We start from the raw sequence: 10,149 nt of genomic DNA, 5'->3' as shown, positions 1-10,149 counted from the left end.
GTATTTGTCTGTGAGAATAAGCACGTGCATGCTCATCTGGATACACCCTAAAACTTCCGTGAGGGGGAAGCAATTCTAGGACATTGGATACCCAGGAGGCCATGGAAGCATGGCCCCTGATGGAGCCATGTTATTGTGGATGTAGAACAAAGCAACTTGGCACCATACTTATGTGGAAATGCTCCAGTGCTCTGCAGATGGGCCAGGATACACTATGGCTTTCCAAGGCCACTGGCACACATTTCAGTTATCATGAGATTAATGTGTTGCCAGGTTCCTAGTGGCTAGAGTCCCTTGTCTTCCCCAGGTTGGGACCCTTCCAACCTGTTCTCTCAGCAGCATTGGGATTCTCTTTTCAGCATTGGGATCAGGGCTGTCCTGGTATGAATGCTGACCCTGTTTCCATGTCAATGCTGATTATCAACATTGGTGTGGGGGTGCTACACTTTCAGCTGATACATGGTGCCAAAAAGTGGTAAACCAGCCACAAAGTTGTTCCACAAAAATATGGAACATATTTGTGGTTGATTTTTATGGCACCACAAATTGAATATCTAGCACCCCCATACCAATGCTGACAATGAGCTGATTGTCAGCATGGACATGGAAACAGGGTCAGTATTCATACCAGGACAGCCCTGATCCCAATGCTGAAAAACAGCTGCTGAGAGAACAGGTTGCAAAGTGCTCTGGCAAGGGGAGCCAAGGGACTCTGGCCACTGGACCCCTGGCAACCCCTGAGCCTGCAGCCTTTTACTTAAAAATGCTGGGTTGCAGGAAGCCATGCTGAACATGTGCTTCTGCGAAGCTCCCCAGTTCCATGGTCCCAGTGCCCAGGTTTTCTAAAAGCCATACATCCAGCTGAGCTGACCTGGAGTTGGCTGTCAATCAGCTGATTGTTAGAGCCTCCTCCACTGTCCTGGGTCTGAAACTGACCCTGGACTGCTGGCGGAGATCCAACAATCAACTGATTGTTAGACCTGGCCCCAACAGCTTGGGGTTTTGAATTGGACCCGTGATTGTCAGGGTCAGACCTTGAACTAGACCCAGGACTGTCAGGGCCAGACCTTGAACTGTACCAAAGACCACCAGGGTCTGGTCTGACAATCACCTGACTGTCAACAACTCCAGGTCTCAAATGCACCCGGGGCTGTCGGGCGCAGGTCCAACAATCAGGTGATTGTCCAACCCAGCCCCAACAGCCTCGGGTCTAGAATCTGTGGGGAGCTGGAGGTATGCTGGATCAAGGACAGAGTCACTCCCTGCCCAGTCTGCAGGATTGGGCTGGGGGCAACTCAGCCATGGCACAAATCGGGACTAGAGGGATTTTAGGCCCCATCCCAAACATTGTGCCTCCTACCATGCATGTCTGCTTTGGCAGGAGGCAACATGTTTGGGATGTGGTATACAATTCCTCCAGACCCTGGGAAAGCCCCTTCCTGGGGCAGCTACCACGTCCCTTCAGTGGGGCTCCGTACTGTTCCCGGCCACTCTAGGCCTGTTGTGGAACTTACTTAATCATGCCATCACTTGCCATGCCATCACATGCCATGTCTAATCAGGGGCTCAGGTGTGTCACACTGGGGTAGGAAAGATCCCAACTGGGTGAGGAGCAGAGCCGGCTGGTTGCCACACCGGAACAAGGACGCGGTAAAAGTGAAACTGCAGTGGGAGAAGACTCCGCGTTAAAAGAAAAAAGGGGGGGAAAAACGGTGGAGCCAGGAGGAGCCAGGGTCGGCTCCTACCTCAGTGTAGGCACGCTTTGTGGCCATGTGCCGGGGCCGATTTGCCGGCCGGCCCACTGAGACTGGGATAAAAGGCCCGGCAGAAGAGCAACTTGGGGGACCATAAGTAAGTTCCACAACAGGCCCAGAGTGGCTGGGAACAGGACGGAGAGTGGCTGGAAACAGTACGGAGCCCCACTGAAGGGACATGGTAGCTGCCCCAGGAAGGGGCTTTCCCAGATAAGCGGAGCCAGACAAGGCTCAGTGACTCACCGGAAAAAGCACCATGGATGTTGGACATCTCCAGCCCAGACTGGACCCAGATAGGACCTGAAGGGATAAGAAGAGATGGATGTCTGAGACACGGCAAGTATAGAGATGAGAGAGAGGTGCCAGGGAGCAAGGTAACCTGGAGTTGGGAAGACGTTTAGGCAGGACCAAGTATGGTCAGGGAAAACTTGGACGAAGTAACATCCCAGTCTGACCATCATAAATTCAGAGAACTGGAATACCAGGGTTTATACTGTACCAGCATTAGCAATCCAGAAACACCATCTTTGGTTGGTGTTAGGTGGGGTGTAGGGGAGGCGGAGCCCCAAGTAGGAAGAACAGTCAGGAAGATTGAAGGAAAGTACCAGGAAGAGCAGGACAAACCATCTTCCTCTCAATTGAAATAATTCATTCCAGCACATACTAGTAGGTTGAGTTGGCTAATTCCCCTTCTCCACTTGCCACTCTGTGAGTGATTTTACCAAGGAAATGTTTACAGGAAACTATTGAGGGCTATAGGCTGTACAGATGAGATGGAGTAGGGAGAAAAAGGGGAGATGGTACTCTCTATGTAAAGGAGCAATATACATCTTCCATAATCAAGATGGGATTAGAGGAGGGGCAAATTGAGGTATTGTAGGTCAGAATGCAAAGGGGTCGGGGAGAAGGGACTTGGTAGTGGGGGGTCTACTATAGGCCACCACATCAAGAGGAGGAGTTGGACCTGGAATTCTCCAGACAGCTCTCAGAGGCGATATGGTCAAGGAACATGGCTCCTAAACCTGCTGGGAGGAGCAGTCAGCTAGATCCAACCATTCACATAGGTTCTTAACCTGCATACAGGACCTTCACCTAACACAGGAGGTATACGTTCCCACTAGGGGAAACACCTTACCAGGAGGTATACGGTCCCACTAGGGGAAACACCTTATTGGACTTAGTTCTGGTTACAGGGGATGATTGGATGGGGGATCTACTGACACAAGGTAACCAGGGGACAGTGACCATCACTTGACTGAATTCACTATCTGGCATAGGGTAGGAAAGATAACCAGTAGGGTAAATGCCAGACTTCAGAAAGGCTAACTTCAGTGTTCTCAGGAGATTAGTTAGTGAGGCATTAAAGTTCAAGAGCATCGGTGAAATGGGGGTCTAGGAAAGGTGGTCATTCCTCAAGGGAGCGATCCTACGGGCGCAGAAGGAGACAGTCCCATTGTGCATAAAAGGGGGCAAAGGGGCCAAGAAGCCCTCTTGGCTGAAAAAAAGAGGCATATAGGCTGTGGAAGCAGGAGGTAGCTACCAAGGCGAAGTATACTAACTTGGCCCACACTTGCAGGAAGGCAGTCAGAAAGGCCAAAGCAGAAATGGAATTTAGGCTGGCAACAAAACTTAAAGATAACAAAAAGTCCTTCTTCAGGTATATAGGGAGCAAAAAGAAGGCACAGGGTAGCATAGGCCCCCTACAGAAAAACTAGGGCAATTAGTGACAGATTGTTGCCTACACAGTCAGATGGATTGCAAGTTGGCTGAAGGGTTGTACTCAGAGGGTAGTGGTAGATGAGTCCTTTTCGGCCTGGAGGGAAGTGGGCAGTGGAGTCCCCCAGGGCTCGGTCTTTGGGCCTGCACTGTTCTATTTCTTTATTAGTGACTTGGACAACGGGGTAAAAAGCAGCCTATTTAAATTTGCTGATGATACCAAGATTTGGGGTGAGGTGGGCACGCTAGTAGGGAAGGACAGATTACAGCAGGATCTGGACAGGTTACAGTGGTGGGCTAACAAAAATGGGATGGGTTTCAATACGGACAAGTGCAGGGTGCTGCACTTGGGCAGTAGGAACCAGCAGCACACTTATAAGCTGGGAAACCCCCTTCTCGAGAGCATGGCGGCAGAAAGAGATCTTGGAGTCATTATTGACTCCAAGATGAACATGGGCCGACAATGCGAGCTCATAGTCAGTAGGGCTAACCGTACCTTGTCGTGCATCCACAGATGCATCTCAAGCAGGGTCAAGGAGGTGATCCTCTCCCTCTATGCAACACTGGTCAGGCCGCAGTTGGAGTACTGCGTCCAGTTCTGGGCACCGCACTTCAGGAGGGATGTGGACAGCATTGAGAGGGTCCAGAGGAGAGCCACCCACATGATCTGGGGACATCAGGGCAGACCCTACAAAGAGAGGCTACGGGACCTTAATCTGTTCAGCCTATGCAAGAGAAGGCTGAGGGGGGACCTGGTGGCTGTCTATAAACTCACCAGGGGGGACCAGCAGGGCTTGGGAGACCCTGTTCCCCCTTGCGCCCCCTGGGGTAACAAGGCATAATGGCCACAAATTGTTAGACAGTAGGTTTAGACTAGACATCTGAAGGCACTACTTCACAGTCAGGGCGGCTAGGATCTGGAACCAACTTCCAAGGGAAGCGGTGATGGCTCCTACCCTGGGGGTCTTTAAGAGGAGGCTTGATGTCTACCTGGCTGGGGTCATTTGAGCCTGGTTTTCTCTCCTGCCCAGGGCAGGGGGTTGGATTTGATGATCTACAAGGTCCCTTCCGACCCTACTTCTATAAATCTATGAAATAATGAATGGGGGGGACAAAGCTGAGCTCTTCAATGAGTCTTTTGCCTCTGTATTCCTGAACTTGGATCAGGACAAATCTCCCAATTGGATCACAGACAGGCATAAAGAGGGAACCAGCCCACTAACTGTTAGCACTGACTTAGTGAAGAGACACTTGGAGGGGCTGGATGTGTTTAAGTCACCAGCCCCAGATGATGTTCATGCAAGGGTGCTGAAGGAATTGGCCAGTGTCACAGCAGAGCCATTGGCATGGGTGGTTGAGCACTCTTGGTGCTCAGGTCAGGTCCCAGAGGGCTGGAAAAGGGCCAATGTGGTCCCTATTTTCAAGGAGGGGAGGAAGAAGGATCTGGGTAGCTATAGACCGGTTAGTCTCACCACTACTCTCAGAAAAACCTTTGATCTACTTGGATTTTAACAAGGCCTTCAATATGGTATCTCATTATACTCTTATAGATAAACAGAGTGCCTGTAATGTAGATGCTTACATGGCCAGGTGGGTGGCAAATTGGCTTAGGGGTCGCACCCAGAGAGTGGTGGTGGATGGGCCAGTATAGACCTGGAAAGATGTGGGCAGTGGGGTCCCACAAGTCTCGATCCTTGGACCGGTGCTGTTCAATGTCTTCAACAGTGACTTGGAACTCTTTCCAAATTCACAGATGATACCAAATTATGGGGCAAAGTTAACACACCAAAGGGTAGGAAACAAATCCAGGTGGATCTGTACAGGTTGGAAAAGTGGATGGAACAGAATAGGATGCAGTTCAATAAGGACAAATGCAAAGTGCTGCACCTAGGGAGAAGGAATCACCCACATGCTTACAGACTTGGGGAGGACCTTCTCAGCAGCACAGCAGTGGAAGGGATCTTGAAGTCACAGTTGACTCTAAGATGAACATGAGTCAATGTGACGATGCGATCAGAAAAGCTAACCGCACTTTATCATGCATTAGCAGGTATATCACAAACCGGTCCAAGGAGGTGATACTTCCCCTTTATGCGGCACTGGTTGGGCCACAGTTGGAGTACTGTGTCCAGTTTTGGGTGCCAGACTTCAAAAGGGATGTGGACAACCTCAAGAGGGTTCAGAGGAAGGCAACTAGTATGGTATGGGGCCTACAAGGAGAGATTGAGGGCCCTGGATCTCTTCAGCCTCCACAAGAGAAGGCTGAGAGATGATCTTGTGGTCACCTACACATTAATTGTGGGGGCAGCAAGGAAAAAGAGATGCTCTTTTTACTAGGGCACCCCTTGGGGTAACTAGAACCAACAGCCATAAACTGACAAAGAGCATATTTAGGTTAGACATCAAGAAGAACTTCTTTATGGTAAGGGTTGCCAAAATCCGGAACACGCTTCCAAGGGAGGTGGTGCTCTCCCCTACCTTGGGGGTCTTCAAGAGGAGGCTAGACATATACCTGGCTGGGGTCACTCTATGATCTGCTAAGGTCCCTTCTGACCCAAACATCTATGAATCTGCCTAAGCTGAAACCTGCATTGCTCCCTGACCTGTAACTGGCTTCTCTTGTACAGATTGTGGCATGGTCTTCTGTCTTTTGCAGGGTCTCCACGTTGAAGTGATCAACTTTAGACATTGGATAGGGTGCTAAGGAATTATGTATTTCCCATAATACAAACTATAATCAACACAAGTCTCAAGTAGTTGGTAAGCGCCTGATAAAAAGATAGAGAGTCTGCTCCAAAGCCAATTATAGTCATTGAGCATTTTCCCATTGATTTCAGAGGGCTTTGGATCAGACTCTTACTGAGCATTTTCAAAAGCTCAAAATTGCCATGTGGTTCCTATTAAAAGACATTTCATCCTGGAAAGGATAAGGGCTGATTTATGATAGTTCTCCCTTATTTACTGAGCAGGCATTCAGAGAGTGAGACACTGACAATTGACAATGACAAACTATTGGGTAAGTCAGTATTGTGGGGAATTTGCTGTAAAGAAGAATTTGATCTAAACTACATATAATGCAGAGACTGGGTACAGTTCTCTATGGGACTGCTTAGCTTCACAGGTATTTTCATATACCTACTGTATTAATTGGCATGGCTAAAAATAACTATTTGCTGAAATAAATCTACTGAGCATGTTTACCAATTTAGGCCTCATCATCCTTTGATTAGTTTGTTATCATAGTGCCAACAGTACAAAGCCCAGCTGATATAGACTATGATTTATAGCGTTTGCACCTTATCCTGGCTTCCACCGATGGTACTTTCCACTGGTGCAAAGGATAGCTTCATCTGGTTGCACTGTGATTAGTAATAACCCAGTCTTATTTAGCTGGTAACAGATAGATCAGTCACAGGTACATTAAACATTTGCAATAGACGTCCCCTTAAAGTGATAATTTAATAAAACCATTTGGTTAATGGGGCAACAGAAAAGTAGTAATGATGTCCTGCCAGATCTACACACCCTGCTCAGTAATCTAAACATCTGCACTGGACAGAGAAAATTCCCTGAAATCTAAAATTAAACCGAAAGCCCACAGCCTTTGTCTTCATAGCCTTGTCCTACTGCCCACAAACCGCAGATATGAAATAATGAAAGTGTTGGCACTGGATTTTGGACCCAGATGCCTTGTTCCAGGGGGACCCAAAACCCTCAGACTGACCACAACCTTTCCATTAAATAATAAGCAAATGTATTGATACGCAGTGATAACAGAAAAGAATAATACAAGCAATTCTCTATATCTACCAATCCTAGGGCTGTCATCAAAGTCAAGGTACATCTGGCCAGGATGCAAGCTTTACTCTGAGGTTCTGTCTTGAATGTCAGATGTCAGCAGCCTGGAGGTTGGAGGCCGAGGCCCCCCCACACCCCGCAGTAGGGTGAATGAGATGGACTGGTGGTATGCCCTCTGTCCATGGGGCCTCAGGTTCCCCTCTCTGGGACAGGAAAACACTTGGTTGCTCTAAAATCTCTGATTTTGTATTCTTTTTCCCTCCTGTTGACCGTATCCGTGGCTATTGCCGATTGGTCTTTCTGTGGTCATCGTTCTGTCCATATTCTGTCCTGACAGCATATTCCTTTGTTTCACAAGTCTATATCATGCACACGTCCTAATCTGGGTGTTCCGGGCCTTCTTCTAATTTGGTCTGTTCCCCCAAAACTGGAACTCTCAGGCCCCCCACTATTGGGCCTTGTCAGCTGGTGCCATCATCTCTCATGTTATGGAACAGTGTGGTGCATGCCCCAATTTCCCAGGCTATGTGTATATCCATTGGCCCTGGTGTGTTAGACACCTTCTCTGCCTTACAGGCTTTGAGAACTGTGTGTGTGACAACCAGGCCTTTATAAATTAATTAACCCTTGCTGCTGTCCAGAACCATTATTCTAATATATATATATATTTACCTAAAAGCCAATTCCCAAAAGCAAACCTCTAAATGTCATTTTCTAGCCATCAGAAAGAAAACCTCAAAATTCTGCTCCTCCTTTATTCTCTCCAGTATCAGAGAAATGGATCAATAACATATGCCAATTTTTAAAGGATTGAGCCACTGCCTACTGAGGTTCATGGGAGTGTTCCATTGACTTCAGTGGGCCCATTTTTCCCTTATTTGACCAAGTAAAAATGTCACTGTATTTTCACCCCACATTTATCATGTGGGCTAGTGTGGAGTGATCGTTTCTTTACCACTTACATTGATTCTCGGTGATGGAATTGCAAGTGTAGCAGCTCAGAACACTGGATTCCTATAGGCTACGGCAAGAGATACTTGGATTTGCCCAATGCGGAAGGGCCACAAAATCCATGAGACATTCAGAAGTGGATAAATTAACTCTATACAAACTGTATTTCTTCTATTCTTCCTGCAATGCATGGCTGTCCAACTGGTGGCCCGTGGGCCATATGTGTCCCCTGAGGGATTACCCCATGGCTTCCAGGCTCCCCATCCAGGTTCTACTCCCCCCATCACTCTCCTGCTTCTGCTACCTGGACCTCTAGGCTTCCTCTCCCTCCTTCAGCTTCCACTTCCTGCTCCCAGGGGAGGATGGGACAGCATAGGGCTGAGGAATCCCACAGACAAGGGACAAAAGGGGATCAGGAGGTGCCAGGTATGTTCTTCAGCCCCAAACCCCTCTCTCTGGGAATGGATAAGATAAAATGTGCAAGGAGACAACTCCTTGGCCTGTGGTGTCTCAGGCTTACCCATCTCACCCAGGTCTTGCCAGCTGTTAGCAAAGGAGATTTTGCCTTCTAAAAGAATCACACCCTTGTCCAGACACGGGCTCAGAAATTAGACATTCCTGGTCTGGAGAAGAGGCCTGCCTGTATGGTCAAAAGCTCTGAAATCATGTAACATTGACCATAAGTAAGTTATAAAAGACAACAGAAAGATGTATTCTAAAAACTAGGGAAATCGTAAGAAATCCGTAACCATGTGTTGAGATAGTCAGAGATATAAGAAGAAACAAACAAAAGAAAATATCAAAACAATGATATTACCTTATCCCAGCATCTAAGCCTTAAGAGTGCAGCTTCCACTTCTCAGCTCAATAGGTTAAAAAGTAGCTGCTGCCTCTAACCTTCTTGTCAGGGCTTTCTGCAGGTTCCCCTGTCACCCTATTTCAGTCAGCCCACCATCTGAGGGAGCCTATACATGTGCAGTGAGGCTGCTCTGATGTGCTGCAATTACAGTGCACTGAAGCAGTCTACATTAATCGAGTCTGTTGAAGGGTGGGATTTACTGCTCTCCAGCAGACTCCAGCATCATGTGCGTCAGTGTCCCCACACTGAAAAATGGTGGTGGGGATGCTTTAATTAAAGCTTGGACCAGCTGATACACGTGACACTCCAGGCACTTTAATTAGAGTGGCTCTTGGAGTTCCTCTAATTAAAGCACCTTCCCCCCTCCCCCCACCCTATATCCAGGGAAAAAAGAAATGGAAAATAAAGCATTCAAAAAACTGAAAACAAACACGTTCTGATGATAAGGAAACTGCCTCAGGAGAACATTAAATCAATATAGGGCATCAAAGCCATCAACAGGAAAAAAAAACAGACAATGGGAGAGAGGGCATGACTTGTGGCTTTTGGATCTCGTCTTTCAGGAAGCTAGTTTGGAAATATCCATTCCGCTCCTTTTCTTTATCCCACATCTAGTCATTGTAGTCTAGTCCTACAGCCATATGTAAAATTCAGACTGATCTCATCAAACGTTGTGCCTACCTCTCACCCTTGACTACCACATTTGGAGGTCTCATAGACTGGCTCTACATGGAACATATGCTTTTAACGATCATTTCTCCATGTGCATTCATAGTTCTCATTGACAATGAAAGTACATAGACCATGATCCAAAGCTCATTAAGGTCAATAGAAAGAGTCATGCTGACTTCAATAGGCGTCAGATCATGCATACTGAGAGGATAATAGACCTTTCAGAGGAGACGTGAATGTGTAATAATATGCTGGTTAGTGTGTAATCACATTGTCTTCTAATAGCTGTCCCCAGTGACTATAATAGCTCAGTGCTTTCTCACAGATAAAAGAGCTACTTGTTCAGCTCAGATAATAGGGGCTTGTGTTTTTGGTTCTGATGGTCTGGGATTCAATTCC

The sequence above is a fragment of the Alligator sinensis genome, unplaced genomic scaffold (assembly GCF_000455745.1).
Source record: "Alligator sinensis unplaced genomic scaffold, ASM45574v1 scaffold599_1, whole genome shotgun sequence".
NCBI classification, from domain to species: domain Eukaryota; kingdom Metazoa; phylum Chordata; order Crocodylia; family Alligatoridae; genus Alligator; species Alligator sinensis.
This window is presented reverse-complemented; position numbering follows the sequence as displayed.